The sequence below is a fragment of the Elaeis guineensis genome, chromosome 5 (genome assembly GCF_000442705.2).
Source record: "Elaeis guineensis isolate ETL-2024a chromosome 5, EG11, whole genome shotgun sequence".
NCBI classification, from domain to species: Eukaryota; Viridiplantae; Streptophyta; class Magnoliopsida; order Arecales; family Arecaceae; genus Elaeis; species Elaeis guineensis.
The window spans coordinates 13,416,693-13,438,927 of record NC_025997.2 but is presented as its reverse complement, the minus strand read 5'-3'; the positions used below and the strand labels follow the sequence as shown (position 1 = coordinate 13,438,927).

General features: G+C 33.9%; 1 long non-coding RNA gene across 1 annotated transcript; it reads right to left on the bottom strand.

Annotated features, from left to right (window-relative positions):
- Window positions 1–4,295: 4,295 nt before the first annotated feature.
- Window positions 4,296–5,486, bottom strand: LOC105044921 (uncharacterized). Its single transcript, XR_012141220.1, has 3 exons — window positions 5,302–5,486; window positions 5,089–5,141; window positions 4,296–4,598 (listed from the first exon to the last, which is right to left on the bottom strand). It is a non-coding gene; the product is annotated as an uncharacterized lncRNA (long non-coding RNA).
- Between the last annotated feature and the right edge of the window lie 16,749 nt (window positions 5,487–22,235).

The following is a 22,235-nucleotide window of genomic DNA, read 5'->3' as shown; positions in this document are numbered from 1 at the left end:
ATTTAAATTAAATAAATTTATATTATAAATAAATTAATCTATTTAATTTATTTAAAATTTAAATTAGATTTAAATTTTAAATATTTAATCTATTTAATATTTAAATCTTGTTGAAACAAATAATCTATTTAATCCATTTAAGATCTATTTAACATATTTAAAATCTATTTAATTTATTTATGATCCGCTTAATCTGACTTGTTTAATCCATTGAAGATCTGTTTAACCTATTTAGAAGCTACTTAATCTATTTCTAATCTATTTAATTCGATCTATTTAATTATTTTAATTAATTTAATTTAATTTAATTTATTTAATAAATAAATTAAACAATCAGATCAGATTATCTGTTTAATAAATAAATAAAATTTAAATTTGAATTTTTGATCTGTTTAATAAACAGATCAGATTTGGATTGATGATTTTTTAATTCGATTCGTATTGATCCGATCCATATCCAATCTGATCCGACCCAATTGCCACCCCTATCTCAAACTCTCCAAGCAGCGAAATAGAACCCGACTAGACCTATGCATACATCACGTAGGGCCAAGGGGAGGTTGGGCTGAATCCATAAAATTCTTCCAGGCCCTGGCCCATCAGGGCCACAAAAGCCCAAAATTGACAAGATAATAATTATTTTTAAAAAAGAGTTAATATCAAGATTTCTTGTTGTATGGCAAGTGGCCTGATACTTTCTCTCCTCTTTTTTTTTTTTTCTTCTAGAGATGGCAACGAATTATATACAAGTTGGATCGGTTAATATCCGTATCTCTTCATAGCTAAAAATTCTACTAGTTTATAACCCCATGTAATGTATGAGATGTAATTTTTTTAAAAAAATATTTTATTTTATTTTATTTATTTATTCAATTTTATTATATATATTTTTTAAAAATAATTAAAATAATAAAAAATATATTTTATACATAGTATAGATTATAAGTTATCAGACAAATCTTATGACATTCGACAATCCTGATTCTTCAAAGCCCTTCATAGATATATTATTTTTTATTATTTTTATCTTTTAATAATTTTAAACCTTTAATTTCCATCTCTCTTTTTTCTTCTCCTTCGATCCTTTCCTCGCACACCCCCAACTCTCCCAATAACATAGTTGACAAGATTGCTCGTCGGCCACTACCACCAATGGCAGTGATATTTTCGAGCTCAAATAGAGTAAAAATATACCAATACAGTGATAGGTGGCGGTTTTATGAGACATCGATCAGAAATCGGTTAGTGAACATGCCTCCAACCGATGGCTTGTGAAATATTTAAATTTTAAAAATTAAATTTTTTTTTCTGATATTAAAATTTTGAAGATTTAAATTTTAAAATATTTTTTTAAAAAAATTAGAAATATAAACTTTAAAAAAAAAATTTCATCTCTTCTTTTACTTCTTCTTTGATCCTCTCTTTAAGATTGGTGTCTCTAATTTGTGGAGTGTCGGATCATCAGTGTCAGTTCTTTGAATATGAAAGATAATTGAAAGTTTACAATTAATTAATATTATCTAAAAAATAATTTATAATTAATCTTGTCACATATTGTTACCATGTAGAATAACTATCTTTCATTTTCAGCTAGTGGATCTCAACCGTTGCTCCTGGGTTTCTTATTTAACCACCAAGTCTCAATGATTCATCAAAAAAAAAAAAAAACTAAGAAGTCTCAATAGTAGAACCCACAATAATCCAGGTCTTCATTTTTATACTCTTTTTTAGAATAATAAAGGATCTTGTGATTTTTTTTTTCTTTTTCTTTCTTCCTTCTTCTTCATAGTAATCAAGAATGTTCATTGTTATCATCTTTTTTTAGAATAATCAAGGATCTCGTAAAATCCTTCTTTCTTTTTTTTCCTCTTTTTCTTTTTCATCCTTCTTCTTCCTCTCTTTTTCATGAAAGAGAGGAAGAAAAAGCTGCTCCGAGCCCCACTGTCGCTGCAACTGCTTCATGCATGCTAACACCATCGCTTGCAATGTCTGTTTCATGTGCGTCAGTGCTGCCTCCGCTACTGCACCAACGGATGCCAAGGGTGTTGGAGTATTGCAAATGGAAAAGATCCGGATGTGTGTCTCAAGTATATGGGTTGCCCGTCTCGAGAGCACAGGTCATGCATCTAGGTCGGCAAGAAGGTTCCCCGACATATCTCAGACTCGCTCCCATTCTATCCAGTCGCACATCTTATGTAGAATGATCGAGCCTCCTGCTGCGCCATGCACTACTGCCATTGCTACACCACCCTCGACAACGTTCGCAATCGCACTTGTGCACCACTTTCGTAGGCGCTGTTGGCATGCTGTCATATCCACCGATCCCATTGTCCGTGGGCATTCGAGGGTTGGTACCTGAGAACCCAGACTCCTCTCCATCAACGACTCTAAGATTTCTTAGAATGGAAGCCAAATAAAACTACCAATCACGATACTCCTTACCCACATATCAAACGGAGGCTCTGTCAATGTAGATACCTCTATTTTAATATATATATATATATATATATATATATATATATATATATATATATATATATATATATATATATATATATGGGTATCAGGTTGGGTCAGATAGATAAGAGGGATCGAATCGGCTCTAAAGTTAATACTGGTATGGATAATATCTCTGTTTTCATATTTGAAACAATCTGAATATATATAAAAATTTGAGGATCTGACTAATATCCATATCCATATCCATATTTGGCAAAGAAAAATAGATATAGATCTGACTAATATCCATACATGTAACTCTATATAATTTTATATAGTATTTATTAATTTTAAAAAAATATATATAACCACATAAACATACTATCAACTTGATTTATCATTTATTTAGTAATATTTTTGATTATATAGTCATAAAGTTTAATTATCTAATTTATATTCATAATTAAATCTATACTTCCAATATCTGAATTGTATCCACATGTATTTAAAATAAATATGAAAATAAATTTTTGTATCCGAATAATATCCATATCCGTATTTGTATTCATCAGAGAAAACAAATATAGATATAGATACGTTGGTATCGATCCGACCTCAGTCCTAATCAAATTAGATAAGAAACTTATCGTGTAAATATTATAAAATAATTATAATTTTGAAAGAGGATTTAGATTAAGGTTATATCAGATTGGATTTGAGGTGGAGTATACTATTATCTATATTCGATCCGGATCCACTTCGAATATTTTTTTTTAGAATTCATATTCATTCCAGATTATAATCAAATATCCGATGGATAGGCTAAAATTATTATTTTTATTTTTTTCTTAGTCAGACTTGGGTGCAGTACATGTGCTAGGATTAGAGCCCGGCATTCCTATTATATCTTTTTTATTTCTTTTAAAAGAAACTATTTATTCCTTAGCAAATGCTTGAACTTGAATTAATCTAGCTTTGGCTCAAGATGGCTTCACTTCCTGGACGAACCATGCCTGCCTGAATGGACTTTGGTTTCTGCCATGTTCAAGAAGGCTCTCTCTCTCTCTCTCCCTCCCTCTCTCGTCATGTAAAATTTTTGAGAGAACTTTTTATGTAAACTAATAGCTGAATGGTCTGCCTTGTCCTGCACTCGTTTGAATCATAAAAGAGCTCCTGAGATTCCCATATGTGTAACCTTAAACCTAATGTGATAGCTTTTCTTTACAATTGGTCTTGCAGACTTTCATAATACGTCCATAAGCCGCCCAAAGCACGAAATCACAAAATGTTCTTGCATGGTTAAGAGCAGGTTGTCAGAAGTATCTGCACCTTGAAAGACCACCATTTAAACAACAAAGCCAGCCCCATGTAATAGAAAAAGGCTTGCCCCTGAGGCTGAGCTATCTGTGACATTACTCAGCTCTCCAGTAATCTCCTTCCAAACATGATTGGGAATAGTTAAAAGAGTAATTGGGGTTCCCTGTTTCTCGTACAGCCGTTGATAAACCTCAAGTTATTGCACTGAACTCTCTCTCTCCTTGGTACTACAACATGACATTTGCCAACTATTTCCATACTCCTCTGAACTCCTAAAATCCTTGTACTGTTTGATTGATTTTAAGACGAAGGATGATGGAGAAAGCTGCAGCAATGATCATCATCAACCCATCCTAACTTGGATTCCTTTAGGTCCTTGCACTTGACACGAGGATGAACGCTGCTAAAAATGCTTTCCCATTGTAAACACCATTAGAGCTCCTAAAAAGTTTCTGTAGATTTTTTCTCAAAGAATAAAGGCGCATGTTCATGTACGCAGGCTCAGAGAGAGAGAGAGAGAGAGAGAGTCAATTGGATGCTTGTCTACTCCGATCGAAGTCAATTTATTAATAGGGAAACCAGTCTCAATTGTACATAAAACCATGAAATCCAGTCACAGAAACTATGATGACTAAACGTTGCCATAGTCTTCAAGCGATGATCACTACCAGCCTAATTTACAACAGAAGGATAATCTATTGAGGCTCTAGGATTTAGGGCCCTGCAGGATTCTTAGGATCATGGCGGCCGTTTGCTGCAGGTGGATGGTAGTCATCTAATTCAATGTCCATCCTTCCATTCACAAATACCCCCTTCTCCTCAAGTGTTTCTCTGGTGGTCACCTGTGCCAAGAAACGTTGACTATGAGCATGCAAGTGAGAAGTTGAAGCAGGAATTTATACAGTTAACTAGTCATTTTTTATGTTAAAAAAGAAATCATAGCGTAGCTATAGGATGAGCGTGACGGAAGACCAATATTTTTAGAAAAGCTAGTTTAATGCTAAGATTTGCCAAATAGTCGACAAGTTACAACAACACAGGCTTGTTCCATGCAGTAAGATTCCAATCTTCATCTCTTCCTGTGAAGGGCTGTGTCTTTCCCTATTTTTAACAGAGATATTAGAGCTAAGAAAACTCATGACAACTAATACAGCCCTAAGATATTGTTAGATACAGGCAATAATACCGCCATCCTCAACAAATGAGGAAGTGAGAAGCCCTTCTTCAACCAGATCCATGCATGCGCGCTTGCGTGCGTGCATGTTTGCGTGTGTGTGTGTGTGCGCGTGCGCGCGAGAGAGAGAGAGAGGGAGAGAGGGAGAGGGAGAGAACCTGGTCTGCAACCTTTACTGTGACTGCTCCTTGGTTGCTTAATGCAAGGCTTCCTGCAAAGAAAACCCATGGAAGAGATTATCAGTTTGATTCTCAGATGAAATAACAATAAACCATATCACTGGCGGAGGGTAACAGAACCCCTTTTTTTTTTTTTTTCTCTCAACAAAAAGAAAAGAAGAAGACAGGAGAATCCAGGAAGAAGAACAATACTAGATAGAGGCACTGCATCCAGAGGAAGAAGGCATGACAAGAGCAACAACGGTGTCAAGAAGAAAATCAAGGGCTTTTTCTGATTCATTTTGTGCAAGAAACTTCTTTCCTCCTAATCCAGATGGATATTATATTAAGAAGAACCTTTGCTTGTTTTGTCAAGGGTGGCTGCTGGTGGTGTTGTTGTTTATATAGTGCAGCAAGAAAGGCAAAGGCCACATCTTGTGGTCAACTACCCCTTTATTTTTTCTTGGTGAGTGTGTTCAGATCTTTCCAACTTTCCATAATACCTTTTCTTCATGCATTTTCTCCTACTCCTCCTTTCTCTTATTCCTTTGTCTGAACGCTGATGACAAACATCATTCGAGTCTTGTATATGCTTCAAAATCTAACCCATCAATAATTAAAGTCACTCTCCAGTACAGTATATGCGTGACCATGAATTTGTTGTATTCACTAGTACTGTACCCACTCAAGAGCAGCACCATATGCATGTCACTGGCAATGAATGTTGAAGTTGCAAAATGATGCACTAAAAGAAAACTTGGAGAAAAGGGTCAATAGAAGTATCAAGTATTTTGGTAGTGGTTTATGCGGTCGCTTGTCCTAATTTCTACCTTTTGGGATCCATTTCATCAAAATAAATGATTAAAAGTCCGAGTTCGTAAAGCACTGGAATTTTCTAGTTTGTCCTACATTTTTCTTGTAAAATGAATGCGACTTACTGTTCTAGTCTTGGCTTTTGAATGAGTTGGTATGCATTTTCTTGGAAGCTAGTATCAGAATGAGATTTTAAAGATATTCTGATGGAGATGCGCTGACCTAACTAGAAGATTCCAGTCACTGAGGTGCTAGTTTCCTGAACGCAATTTCTTTTGGTAGTCTAAAGTTTTCACGTTTTGGCTGGTGTCCACGAAGCGCTAGTGGGTCTTGATTGGATTGCATCCAACAGCAACCCGTCCTCAAGTCATTTTTGAGCTCCTTCCAACTCAGTAATAGCTAAACTTTGCTCTAAAAACATGATATTTTACTTATGAGATATCCAATTAGGAACTTAGAAATTCACTTGAAGAAACTGAGTTTAAGCCAGAAAAATGATGAGACAACACCGAAAGTGCCAATTCTGCCATTTGCTTTACAGTTATCGAAGATTAATTGAAAAGAATTCAATGCCAAGTTTCTGCGATGCAAAGTACCAACAGGAGCCATCTTAAGAAACCGCAGAGGGATTAGATTGACAGGCATTGGTCCCAGAAAACTAGTTACAAGGTATTCAAGAGGTGGCAAAAGCTTCCAATCCTAATTCTGTCTAACAACACCATCATCAAAACACATCCATTCTGTGGACAGAAAATGTTTTGTACATTTAAAGGAAAGATTTACTGAAACAAACTTTCCTTTTGACAAAATAGAATTACTGAAGCAACAGACTGTCTGGAAGTCTCTCATCTCCAATTCATGGACATAAGACTGCAACAAAATCATGTAGGACTTAATCTCTAGACCCATATCTGGTTTTGTTCTAAATAAACCAAAAGTAGGGAAATAAATCCTTGCGTGACTATATGCAATTCAATGAATGAGTCCTAGCATGGGTATCCTAAGATTTGTTAAAGGCTTTAACAAAAAAAAGTTCGTGGAAGTACACCATCTTATTCTCCTACTCTCAAATGTCATGCCTGTGCACATACATAATTCAGCAAATGATGAATGACACGTTTGCACACATACATACTTCAGTGTACAACATCATGGAAGACACTGCATATGGTGCAAGATTCAGTGTATGAAGATCTTTTTGTTAGATATTATTATTGAGTACTGGGATGTTGGCTTTTGGAGTGCCAGATGTTTGGTATGACTGTTGAGGGATAAACGGTTCATCCATGTTATCCAAAAGGTGATGGGGTATTGATGGAGAGTCTGGCCCGCCACGAGGATTTGTGCGTTCCAGGATCAAAAGCAAAGAAGAGCACTAGCGTGACAGCAACTACCAAAAAGGTGGTGGCTGTTCATATAGAAAGTCCAAGCCAAGGGAATCAAATATCCACTTTTTTACTTGTAGAAGTTGGGGTTGGTCATTACTCTTGACTTTGGTTGTCAAGTGATTAAGTCCTTACACTGTCCCATATCTCTTTTGATGATATAATGACATGTTTCCCTAGTATGTATGTTTAAAAATTTGAGAGACTGAATTTAATAATTTGGAGGGGCTTTGGTTGTTGGGGACCATTTGAGTGGTGCCAAATTTTGCAAAGATGGTACACAAAACTGCGGTTGTTTGGTGCTGCAGTGATAGTAAAGTTTTTAAAACTAGATAAAGTTCCCGATCCTGCAGAAATCCCATGAAATCCTTCATATGGATGCATATGAGGTGGTCTAATTTACAGATGTTGTTTCTTTACCCAATAAGTTGTGATAATGGAACCACACCTGAAAGTTTATAGCCCATCTTTATCCAAATCAGAGCACTTGGGCCAGCTGCCCCATCTCTCAGAGTGTCTTCTTTATCTAGTGGGGAACTAAGAGATGGAGAAGTGTCTTTTGCTCCCACAACTCATTAGTGACTACCATCCTGTTTGCCTTTATCCCATTCATAAAGGAAACACACATATAGAATCTCACATTATGATTATGTCATCCTTCAAATGCTAGTTATGTTTGAGTTTCTTGGTAGTCTATCCTTGTGTCTCTGTGTTTCACAACCTTCTGCCAATGTTTTCTTCTTCTTTAATGTATGCTTACTCAGCCAAACACCTTCCTAGGCTTTGCTTGCAAGGACTATTCCAAAAGTTCCAGTAATCAAAATTGTGGAAGGTAATTTAATTATTTCCTTCTGAAGGATTAAGCTGAGGTCCTCTTCAAGTTTTTGACTTCAATAAACCAAATGCTTTGGAAACTTGCCAAGATTAAGACTGGGAGAATTTTCTGGAGTCCACCATCAAGTCAGTCATGGAACACTAAGATTTCACTGACAAGCAATCCCGATTTGATATCTTTTATGGAGTTTTAGAACCACAGAAATCACCATCAGCAAAGATATCCCATGACAAAGTTTCCATTTGAAAAGGGAGCATTTAAAAGTAAACCATGCCGGCCCATAGGATTTATACCCAAGGGACTGACACCGTTCAGCATATTAGATGATAGATGCAACCACTGACAAAGCACAGGCGTGTGGAACACTAAAGAACTATTAAAGGCCAAAAACAAGCTAAGTGGGGAATCTTCTTGTTCTGTGTTCCAACTGTACCAATGATCTCTTCAACCTTGCATGTAAGTCTGAGCATGACCAATGGCATTGTCAAACACGTCCTGGCTCTTTTCAGAGCTTGAGGAAGAATACCAACAACACCTGAACTTATCATAAACCAACACTAATTATCTTTACACAGAGGATGTCATTTCCTTCAAGATTGTGATTGTGGATGACTGATGTTGGCTGAGGTGGCGCAACATATATATTATCTTGCTAGTCGTCATGGTACCCTTCATGGAAAATTTGGCTGTCTTCAAATTCCATGAGAACTTGTCGAGTGATAACAATTTAAAACTGCACAGAATCTCCATAAGAAAGAAATGCACACTCCAATAAGAAAATATACTACGAGATCAGGAAAAAGTGCAGCATATACAATTCTCTCTCTCTCAAAAAAAAAAAAAAAGAAAAAGAAAAAATATAAAGGGCAGATTGGTGCACCAGGCTCCCAGCATTATAGAGTCTAAAGAGGGTCAGATATATATAATCTTATTCTTATTTGTGGATATTCTGCTTATGTATGTCAAACCCATAACCTCCAAGTCATAACAACTTTACTAGCACACGAGGCTCACCCTCAAAGAAAAAAAAAAAAGATTTGCAAAAAAAAAAGGCATGTGAAACTGTTGAGGTCTAATTATTTAGTGAAACACTATCAAAGTTTCAAACTTGAGACTGTCCCCCTGTTCAGTATGTCCCCTGTTCAGTATGAAAGATTGATTGGAGGAAAGATGGACAAAAGATGAAGGATGGATGAGGGAGAGGATTGATGAATCTTACATTCATCCTTTCATACGTTCGATGAAACTAAAATATGAAAAGATAGATGAGAATGATTCTTCCTTTGTTCAGTATAGAAAAAAAATGAAATGAAGGATGGATGATATTTGTAGATATTTTTACTAAACTATCCTTTGATACAAAATATTATTACTATTATTAATTTAAAATATTTATTTATAATAAATAAGTAGATCAATATATAAATTATAATCTTTATAATTTATAATTAAATAAATATTTAATTTAATTTAATAGATAATTTAATAAATTAATTATATATGAATAAATTTATATATATGTTAGTTACATAAATGAATAATTGGTTTATAATTCAATTTAAAAAGTTAATTAATTTTATAAAAATTATTAACTAAAAATAGTGAATATAAATAAAAATAAAAGATATTTTTCATTATTTACTTATAATATATGGAAATTATATGCTGAAATTAGATTAATTAGTAACAAAATTTAATAGTACTAGGTAAATAGTATGGGTAAAATAAGAATATATAAATAAAATAAATAAAAAAAATATTAAAATTTTGTCAAAAAATTAATAAAGAATAATTTTGTTAATATAAAAATTCATACTTCATATACTCCATCCATCCTTCCATGCATTCCCTCAATTTAGGAAGATACAAAATAGTGGGCTCAGATGGATGGATAATTCCTCTTTTTCATTTATTTTTACTATTTTTTTTTGAATTAAATGGCAAATAGATATTATTAATCCTTCCAATCTTATTCATCCTTCCCCTACCCCAACCAAATACAAGGTAAATGCTATCGTCAATTCACACGAACAGCATACAAAGTCAGCCCATTCATCATGAAGCTTAGAAAAGGAAAACAAGTTATCATTTGGTGAATATTGCAGTGATACACCGACACCATGGCAAATAATCAAATAAAAATGAAAATGAGAGAATACATTGTAATAAAAGACTGTTACGATAATATATATAATGGCAACATATCTTTCTTTCTCAATAGGGAAATTCACTCTCATTTTTTTAAATTACTTCTTAGAGTATCTGACACCAAAATCCTAGATCATAATGATGCTACACAGACATGGATATGAGAATTAGATTCAGACATGTGTTCGAGTACCTGACTAAACATAAAAATTATGGAATTGCATAAAAAATTAATAAAATTATATAATTATTTTAATATTATCTAAAAAAGTAGAATAGATTATTTAATAATGGCTTTTACATGTGTATTTTTCAAACTTTTTAATTTGTTAATTAAGAGATACAAGAAAAAAGGATATTTTACAAAGTTGTTTCAATATATCTACATCCCCCATCAATCACTTAAAAATAGAAGTTCACTTTCAACATTATTATGGTGCGTTGAATTCATTATTGGAAGAGTCAAACTATTCATATATTTTTTTTATAAAAAAAAGGAAAAAAAGAAGCTAGGATCCAAGCATCAAATAAGTTTCCATTTTGGATACACTTCCGGCTATTAGAAGTGTTAACTTGTGGATCTATTTGTAAACTGTAAAAGCTAGTAAAAATAATTAAGTATCTGATACCTGACACATATTCATTTCAGATACATATTTTAATACGTATTCTTGGAGACAAATATGAGTGTTCATGAAATGTAGGATAATAGCCCCTTATATTAGAATTTGTGTTAGGGCCTAGATGCTTTGCTTCTATGCAAATTTTTAGCATTACTACTATCATCCATAATCCATATGGCTGTAATAATTTTTTTTTTTTGGTAATGGCTATAATAAATTTTTTGCTATCATACCTCTTAGATGTTTCAACAAAATAGAATATTTTTTCTCGGCTAAAGCTCTATCCTCCAACTAGATGCACAAATCTTTCTAATTTGGACCTATCCGCATTTAAGATTTTAGATTATTATACACATTTTAGTGTCGTCTATGATCAATTTGCTTACACTTCAATCCGCAAGATCATCCTTTAAACCAACATCTCCAAGCTAGCCCACAATCTGGAAGGTCTCTAGACTCCTAATACTATTTTGTATCTAGTGGTGAAGCATCTGAAACAACAGAAATAGGAGGGTTTCCCAAGGTACTAACATCAAATTTTATAGACAAAGCTAGTTTTTTTTGTTTTTGCTGACCAAGTTGTGCTCCACTAACTTTTTTAAGTATTGCAAGACAATTATACCTGTAGAACTCTGCATGTGGATGACTTCTTTTTTTTTTTTTTTTTTTTTGGTATTCATATCATTCTCTCATAAAATGAATTGATGAATGTAACCATCTTTGTCTCCATAATTTTTTAGCAATCCATCACTGCTGTACTAACTTAGAATTTCTTTAAAATAAATAACTTAGATTTCCACTTTTTAGTTAATCATATAGAGTGAGTTTGGGGCATCATAAAATATTATTATTTTATCCTAGATATGAAGTCCGTATTTACTCCCCATATAATAAGTCTGCATGTTCTTCCACTTAAGACTTATTTGGCTGACAAAAAGAAGAGAGAGGAGATGTCGAAGGATCTTTTTATTTGATTGAAGTTTTCAAAAAAACTTTAAAAAATAATATTTTCATAAAAATAAATTTTTTATATTTTATGGGGAAAAATATCTATATGCACATGATTTTCCAATTTTCCATAGGAAAGGAATTGAATTTTTTTTTCAAAAATATTTTTAAATTTATGAATAAAATGAAATAAGATCTTTTTTTTCTATATAGGATATAATGGGTACGTTATATAACTTTTTTAGAAAAGTAAATATTCAATCACGTATAAAATATTCAAAAATATATTATTTTTTTATAATCAATAAAATATATCACAATTATTTTTTTAGACATCATATTCTTAAGAATCAATTTAACTGAAAAATATTCCAACGAAATGATTTTTTTCTTGAGAACCAAATTAGCTTTATTTTTTTTTTAATTCAAATAAAATATTTATGATAAAATTTAGCAATAGATAAAGGGAGAAATTTTTTATGCATCCTGAGTAGTACAAAATCGTATGTACCATCCATGATGATTGACTCACACACAAACTGATGATGCGTGCGTCATACACCTCCCATAACGCACAAAGAATTTCTCTAGATAAGGGCCTGCATTGCTGCGGTGGAGGAATCAAAGTGGTCCATTAGAGGCACCTTGGCCCTCTCACTTCGAAATGCACTAAAATTCCTTTTTGACTGAATAGCGTTTTGGTGGTCACATCACGGCAACTAATCTGAAATGTCAACACTTCCAAAAAAAATTCTCCATTTTGGAAGGTTCATGTTTGGGCAATCAAACACACCTCCGATGGTTGTGGTTTATGGCCTCCAAATTTGAATTATTTTTTTAATTATTTAAATTTAAATACTCTATCATATCTTAGATTGAGATTGTATAAAAAAATTATTATACTATTTTTACAACATCAACCATTAGACCATATCTTACATATTAAATACTCTAATTTTTTTTTTTTCATTTGCTGGGACAGATCTTGTAGTGGCTATTGTACAATTCAATGATGCACATCCACCAAAAATACAATCGGAACTTCCGAATCTTTTCTTTTTTTTTTTGTTATTTTTTATGATAAAATATATAAATTATGCACAAACTCGCACGGTTTGTATTTAAGTTGGTGACAAGAGGTTCAATTGGCGTGACCTTGCTTTATGTACAAAGTGCGGTTAAATGGTCAACCCTAGGAAATACCCAAAAAAGTTATATACTAGCTAGTGATCTTGGTTTGAAACAGATTTATACTATAGTAAAAGAAGATGGGGCTCTCCGTCTATCCCATCTCAAGGGAAAAAATAAAATAAAATAAAATAAAATGTGAAAAATTCTGCATCTAGACTTCCAATCTCTTGTCCATGTATAGGTAAAGCGTTCATAACTCAAGTGCTTGACTTTGACTCACACAACAAATACGTCTAACGTGCATTGTTGGTAAGCTATGGGCCTATGGCATACAATTTTGTGCCTTTTGAAAAGTTGCCTTGACCTTGTGCACAATATGCACCACTTCACCTATCTACTATGGCTTGTTTGCGTTATTCTATCCCTACCTAACGCTGACCGAACAAATTTGTTGGTACTTTTCAGTATTTAAAGGTATCTGAATTATAGGCATGTACATATAGTGGCACGTAACATCAATTTTTTTTTAAGCTTGTGTCTGGTTCGGGTATAAAATTGATAGAAGATTTGGAATAACTTTTATACCTACCAAGTATAAACACACCTATCCAAAACATAGTTATGCCGGTCAAATTTCGTTGCAGCAGGCATAACTATTCCAAGGGAGGGCGATCATGAACGGTTGCTTGAACGTAAAAAAGAGCATCATTCCAATTATCTTTTACTATTCAAAAAATGAAATCTCAAAAATAATTGGTATAACTATTTCAGGTAGTATTTGGATACTCTTTTTTTATTCCTGAAATAAGAATATAAATTTTCAGAGAATAGCTATTCATCCTTGTTATTTCAGATTTTTGTTTAATTGGAATTCTACTATTCCAACGAAAATAAGGTACAATTAATACAGTGTTATTCCATATACCTAAAATAAAGTGCAATTAATACTCATTAAAGACCTAGAATAAGCTATTCCATAGTAAAAACCTAAAATAAGCTATTCTATGGTCCACCATGAAATAGCTAAACTAGGGTAGATAGGAATAAAGGAGGGTTGACGAGAATTGCTAAATCAGGATGGCTAACCACGTCTTTTTCACCTATTTGGGAGAATAAGATGGAATAAACCCTTATTCCATCTAAAATTGGGACATCCAAATACTATCTATAGATAAACTTTTACCATACTCATTTTTCTTGCTTATGAGCCAAATGAACCCTAAAAAATCTAAGATCGCTACCATTTGAACTTGAAAATTCTAGAAATCACCTATCTTTGTCAGTTCCTAGATCGTCAGTGTTACATGAAAATTAGAACTGGTCAGATGCATACTTAGCCTTTACTACTATATGCACGCTTTTTTTAGATCGACACTTTCCAAACCCCATGTTGTGTATTAGTCCCAACTTCCGCGTACATAGGACTGATGAACTGAATTATAGTAGAAACATTGCATTAATCTTCAAGATTTTAAAGGGAAAAAAAATGCTACTCCATGCTGAACATCAAACTATTTTCTCTTTAATTATACATGTTTGTCTATATACGAATCATCTTATTGCAACTATTTTCTCTTTATATACAAGAGAGAAACAAAAAAGCGTAGTCAACAAAATTAAATTGTAGTTATGCATCTAGTGTGAAACCATGATATTAGCTAACTGACATTTTTTGGGCATGCAAGATTAAGAAAATTTTTTGTTAAGATAACTTGACAAGCCAGCGAGATATTCTAGAACAAATTCTATACCAACAACTCCAGCATACAATCTTGAATAAACTTGACGTCTTTCTTTGAAATTGTTCCCTTGACTGCAAGAATCGGATAAATATGCTGCAAATTTAAGGATTTCTGTTGAGCACTTGGTATGGCGACTCATCGGGATCTTAAAATTTAATATATACTTCATTTACATGATATTGATATTTGCTTCATTTATTTCTGTGGCATGCTATATTTTGTGAACATGTTGAATAAACCAAAAATTTGTTCTTATTCATTAGGCAAACTCAAGATGTTTACAACTTAGGAGGGTAAACAAAGCCACTATAATTGATAAACTAAATCCCATGAAGAGGATGAGAGACATAATTCTTTTTTTTTTTTTTTTCTTTTTCTCTATCTATAACAACTAATATAACTTAATTATAATCTTATTCTAAAATACTCTAGGCATAGGGCAAGATAGAGTATGTAACTTCCATTATTTTCGTTAATAGCTAACGACAATAATCAAAAAAGAATAACCATTTAATTGAAGCCTTGCTTGGTATCTAGAAACCATGAGCCCTCTGCTAAGCAAGCCTAATCTTAATGCATGAAAAAATCAGTTTATAGAATGTGGTTGAAAAAAGTCCTCCACAACGGAAGAGGTTTTGAGTTCACTTCGATCCTTTTTCTTCATTTGGTTATAATTTTTGTTTGAAACCTGAGGCTATTGTTTTCCAAATATTTGACCTACGCAACCCTATCATATGATAGTCCCATTGCTAATTAAGAAAAAAAAAAAAAAAGCACATAAAAACAATCATAGGGCTGTAATTGGACTGCTCCATGGATGACTAAATTTTAAGCCGGCCCAGGTAAAGTCTTTGAATGCGCTTGGTCCACAATTGGCCCATTCAAATACACAAAAGATTTAACGTTTGCCTATGGAATGGGTCGTGGGCCTAATTTTCCACTGGGCCCTAGCATACCTGAAGGTATCCCATTGCCTCAGAAATGACACCCCACGGGACGAACCAGAGCATTAAACCAAGATGATCATCATCCACTCTTTCTTGTAAACAACAAAAATTTAAGAAAAACAAGTGATCACAATGAGAGCAAGAGTAAGTAAGTGATTGTCTCTCCATAATTCGATGATCGCAACATGTTATGGAGTAATTATTGATTGGAGCAGGCCCACCGCTCAGCTGGTAGACCAGTCCAACTACGAAGCAACATGCAAAAACACGGATAAAAAAAAGAAAGCCGCGCAATATACATGAGTTTGTGAATCTTACTGAATAGTTGGACTGGTCCAGCAACTATGGTGGTAGATCTGGTTCCACTAAAAATTACACCATGTTACGAGGAAAGTTAAACTTTTAGCACTTTTTTTTCTTTTCCATGCTGCGTGTGAGTTCAACCCTGCATACGAGTACTTGGGTTGGTTTTCTAGTGAACCTTGGATTTTTTTCATTTAAGGGATTTCTCCCAATCCTTGGGCCAAAACTTTTTAGGAAAACATATCAGACAGGAGGAAAAAATGCAAAGAAGAATTTGGGACAGGGGAAAGCTAAACTGCCGGTTATGGCTAATCCTTCAAATACTTCAAGTAAGGAACAACAAGAAAATCAAGTTATTCAACAAGATATTCAAGATATTGAGCATGACAGGGCAATAGTTGTATTGAAGGATACATTGGGTTTAAATCATTCAACAGAGGATAAAGAGAATGATATGGGCTGTGATCAACCAATGGAAGTACCAATTGGTGATGATTAGTGTGATGTTAATCAGGAATCTAGTAGTATAATCTTTAGTTACATCATCCTTTTGTTTATGTTTTCTTTGAAACACGATTATCATGTGGTAGTTTATCCAAGGTGCGACTTCATCGATCTTCCGCCTAGTTGGCGCGCTTTCATGTGGTAGAGTCTCAAGTCTCAAAAGTGATATTATTGCAATTTACAATAGGATAATATAAAAATTGATGTTTTAAATAGAAGTCTTAACAAGTGATTTTTTTTATCATAGAGTCAAGAAAACATCCTTTGATTTTGTTAACTATCTGTGTAGACCCAGAATCCTAGCATCAATGTTTATTATGGACAAAGGCTTATGCTATTGTCTGTTAAGGTCTTTTAATGTTAATTACTGGAGATTTTAATTGTATTGATAAGTTGTCAGAAAAAAAAAGAGGTTGGAAGCCTTTTAATGAAAAAATTGTTATACGGGAATTCTTTCTTTCATATCTTTCAAAAGCCTATTTGATTTAAGATATTCAAGTGTTTATTTTACATAGAATAATAATCGAAATAGTCAGTAAAGATGTAGGAGAAAATTGATAGAGCTTTTGCTGATAGAGGATAGATTCAAAATTTTCCTAATTACTAGATGCATTATCTTTTTCGAATTGCTTTGGATTATTATCCTATTATTATTGAGATTGCACTTGAAACCTCCTGTAAATAACCTCTTTTTAGATTTGAAAAATTTTGATTATACTACCTCCATTCTTAGAATATTGTTCGTCATATATGGAATATTTCTATGAGAGGTGGTACTATATACTGCTTAACTAGAAGATTGGAGTTTCTCAAAAGAAGATTGAAATTGTGGATGATTATAGTAATTTATATCCACTTTTAGCATTCTTTGACTATTTTGGTGTCTTGCATATTTATCAAAAAGCTAGTAATGTTACTGATTGGATGGCATTTTATGTGGCTAATCATATCAATATTTTGGATATTTCATATGAATCTTCCTTTTTAGTTTTTCAATCTTTTATTTTTTGATTCCCATAGATGTATTTATTGACATTTAGTTTAATTTAATGCGGCTATTTTACCAAACAAAAGAAGAGTTGGTTAGGCAAACATATTCTATAAAAGAAATTATATATATATATATATAAAAGATAGATATGCTAACAATACAAATTTGAATTAGTTGTTGACTAGGTTTTGCCCAAGGTATGATAAGACTGTTCAAATATGAATTATCTCATTACTTATTTTTCCTCCTCAAACCTCTAGTAATTATCTAGAACTATAATCTAAAATTGTTAAGCACATGAATTTCAATATATATATATATACACACTCACACACACACATACATACATATATGCATAAAAGATAGATGTGCTAGCAAAACAAATTTGAATTAGTTGTTGACATGATTTTGTCAAAGGTATAATAAGATTGTTCCAATATGAATCATCTCATTACTTATTTTTCCTCCTCAAACCCCGAGTAATTATCTAGAACTCTAATAAAATTTTTAAAAACATGCATTTCAAAATGGCTCTCTATAAAAATGAATTACAAAAAGAAATAAAAAATTGTTGCTGAAAATAAGTTTATAGGAATACATAAGTAAAGTGAAAAAAAATCATATTTCTCAAATTCGATATCCCTTTTCTACTGCTAATATACATGGTCAATCCTTGGCTTAGTGCAATATGTCATGATCCATGAGAGCAATACACCAATTGATTCACTAATTAATGTCATGTAGTTTCAACATAATGATCATTTCATCAAAATTCATCTCATATGGTTCTGTTGTGCCTTCTCTTCCTTTTTCAAAGACTTAAATATAACAATAGGAGCTGCACGTTACATCAAATTCAGAACTCAAACTAATTAATTTCCGATAATAAGATATGACCATTTATTAGCTCAATTCAATTGGTTCAAACCCTGTAACCTACACCTAGGCAAAAGTTTGGGCAAATCTGTTATACTTCTATCAAGTTAACTTTCTTTCTTTTTTCTTTTATTATTCCCTTTTTCTTCCAAAGAAGCACCTTTACAAAAGACTTTTTAAAGAAAAGTTTAAAAGAAGTAACATATATAACAAACTTTGAGTCATGAATTCACCAAAAGATTAGAAAAATACCTCTTATCAACTTCCTTTTTCCACCTTTTATATAAACCTTTTTTCTTTTCCCTTTAATGAAGCCACTTTACTAAAGGACCTTATGCATCTAGGAACCACTCGAGAGGTTCTATGGTACGAGATCAATTGGCTTTTTTTAACGATCTGGATTCTAATTAGTAACCCACTTTCTCCAAACAATACGCAAGCTGCACTGCCTTCCATGCATTGTCCTAAAAATCTTCTTATTGTCTTTAATCAAAAGGACACAAAGACCACGTGGAAGTCCCTCATCTATTCCCTGCCCAACTGAACTACTAAAAGCCAGCAACCCATAAAGCTAAAGCTCTTACCAAAAAAAAAAAACCCGTAAAGCTAAAGCTAGGAGATATCCAAAACTTGTGGCTTCCGACATGCCCACTGTCATGGATACCAAGCCTTGCTTTTCCCTACCCGGATCCATCCAAATTAAAGCTAAGAGTGGGCCACGCAACGTGACTTCTACCCAAGCTGAAGGAGGAGGAGGAGATTGCTCCATCTCTCCCAACCCCAGCATAGGGATAGAGTTTGTATCTTCTGTGCGAAAGAACAGTTCCCTTCCTTCGCATGAATCCACCGTTGGATCATGCAATGGTCGCTTTGAGATTATGCGGATAGATGAATGAAAGAGTTCGGACTGCTTTAAGATCTCTATGATCCAATGATGGATATTACAAAAGAAGACCGATCACTCTTTTGTACGAAAGATATATCCCGAACCCAGCCTAACTCTCTCTTCATCCATCAATTCCTAGCTTTTTTTTTCATGCCCCGGACCCTGGCCACAGCTATAGGCATTGAGATTCTACATTATTGGAACAGGAAGGCTGGTTGATATGTTCTTCCATAGATATGGACTTGCGTGGATGGCAGGGCTTGACGGTGACATATTTTTGGGCCCCAGAACGTGACCCAATCCTATTTGGGTAGGGACCATGTGACCTCTAAGATTTTCCACAATTAATTTTGGTGGTGCAAGGCAGGACCACAAGAATAAAAAAGAGTGATGAGCAATATCTTATTCGCCATGTCATCTTCACGTGAACAACTCGTGGATATGGCACTCTTCCTCAAGGATATCGTGACACGTGGCACATCGAGGGATCCCTTTTGACAATGTTGTCCATGTGTGAAAGGTGACTGTGAATTAGTAATCGACGAGTCGTCCAAAAATGGAATAGACAATGTGGAATATGGTTGTGACTTGAGGGAGAAGATTCTTCCTCCTAATATTGATCAATGCATGAACACTATGTGGGGTTTGGAATTCGAATTAAAATAACATCCTTGGGAATTAAACAAGCATGTGAAATAACCAAGTGGCAATAAAATATAAAGTAAAATAAAGAAGAAATAAGCAAGAAGGCGCACTACATAAAAAGTCTTTATGGATGATGGATTGTTGAACAAACAATGGGATGGTTGTTTCAACCAAAAGTAAGGTTTTTTCTTTATTTATTTAGAGTTGCATTTTTCCTCTTATTGATTAATATTTATTAATTGATTTATATTCTGGTACATAAGATCATAAATAAAAAAAATTACTCGGTAACAAATTAGCAAGTATTCTACTTATATATCTACAAATCTTTTTTTTCCATATATTCTTTATAGCAGTGACACTTAGAGTTATTCTTTCTTACTTACACTTTTTTGTTAATCTACACTTAGAGTTTTCTTTCCATATATTCTTTATTAATCTACACTTTTTTGTTTCAAGCATCTAATGATATAAAAATACTTTATCATATTATCTTGGACTTTTCGGTAGAATGTTATTGTCTTGGATTTGACCCCAAAAAAAAATAAAAGAATAAGACCGATGTTATAAATTTCCAAACTTTACCTACAAGAAGGCGAAAAATCAACGAGCATTGTTCATGTAACATTGCATGTTGTCATACTTAAATATAATGTGGATCAATATGGTACATGGCACATGTAAGTGCCCGTAGGTTAAGCTAAAAGGAAAAAAACAACTAGCAATCCTACATAAACTAATTTAAAAGTTTACCAAAAAAAACTAATTTAAAAGTTAATGAAGTAAATAAAAACCAAGATCGGCTAATAAGATAATTGAACAATTTTTTCAGGTCGCCCCGGACTGACCGATCTGGCGCGTGCGGTGGGAACAGATAAAACCCACCTACAAACGTGTGCACAAAGATGCCCAATGCTCAGCGACAAGAGCTAATAAAGTAATAAAAAAATAATAATACGACAAGCCCCGGGAAAAAGCTAAAGGTGGTGCGCTTTTTCTCCTTCGGGAAAGCAGCCCAGCTTATCGGCTTATCCTTCTCTAACCGTTCCGCGTCGCTGTGTCGGTTTATGACCGACTCGTGCCCGTTGTCCAGATCCCACAGCGGAGATCGCGCCACGTGCACGGTCCGTCATATCAATGGCTGCCATTGCCGGGATTAAGGTGACGGCTCCGGTGGCCAGAGGGGGCCTTTTCGCTTTACCTTTTCCCGTGGGCCCCGCGCCCAATGAACCCAAAAGCGGTGACGTGGATGCGTCCGGGATGACCGGCCTTTTCCGGTCCCCCATTTTCTGAACGTGTACGGGAGTTCGTACAGAGTGTTTCTATACGGAAATAAGATCTGCCGTTGGTTTTGATAACTAGGATAGGTACATGGTGTTCCAGCATGATGTTTTGTATGCGGACTGGTCTAGAAGGCTGCGGTAATTTTATTTTTTTTCTTTTGTTAAAAGGCTGCGGTAATTTTTTTAGGAAAGAGTAAAGAAGCGGGGGGGGGGGGGGGGGGTGGGGGGGGAGAGATGGGAATAGAAAGTTTCCACACGCCATACTGTCTTCGCTTTTTAATATTATTGGGATTGCTTGTCCTTTGTGGTCGCCGAGGAGCCTGCCACTGAATCTTCTTTGGAACAAGGAGGGTGAGGGGAGTGCATCCGAAGGGAGAAAGTGCTGCGTTCATTTGAGTCTATTTGTGGGTGGCCCTGTTTTCTGGATGCATTCCATCTGTCGGTTCTGAAAATCCTTGCACAAGACTTGGGAATTGTACTTGGGCACCTGTTGATGGCACTCAAAACTCATACCCTCCCACTGACATGGCCTCCATTCATATGGCGTGGTGTGCTTAGGTGCTCGAAGCCCAATTTAGATGCATTTTTGCTTTCATCATATATCTAACGAATGATTGACCCATGAAATTCTCAAATAATACATGTGGTATCTTTTGCTGGGTACATGTTCTACAATACGGTAAGTTTCCATGTCTTTTCTAATGCATGCTATGTATCCACTTGGAGCCAGTAGCCATTTTTTACTTCTTTATTACTTACATACTGTATATCAAAAAAAATATTTATATTATAATATATATTATAATGATATACTATTATTATTTAGATTGTATAAAATCTATTTTTTATATATAACATTAGAATAGATTTAATGTCAATGGAGATTATAATTATTATGGTACAAAGTAGGGATTTTATTAGTTGTACAATGATTATGAATCAAACAAAACTCTAGCTTATATAAAAGGAAACTATTTTTTTCACGTGATATATCTTTTAAAGAACAAAATCGTGAGGTCCATCAGTCTAAACGGATAATACCTTATGCACCGAGTCATGAGTCCTTGACTGCAACAACAATATTTCG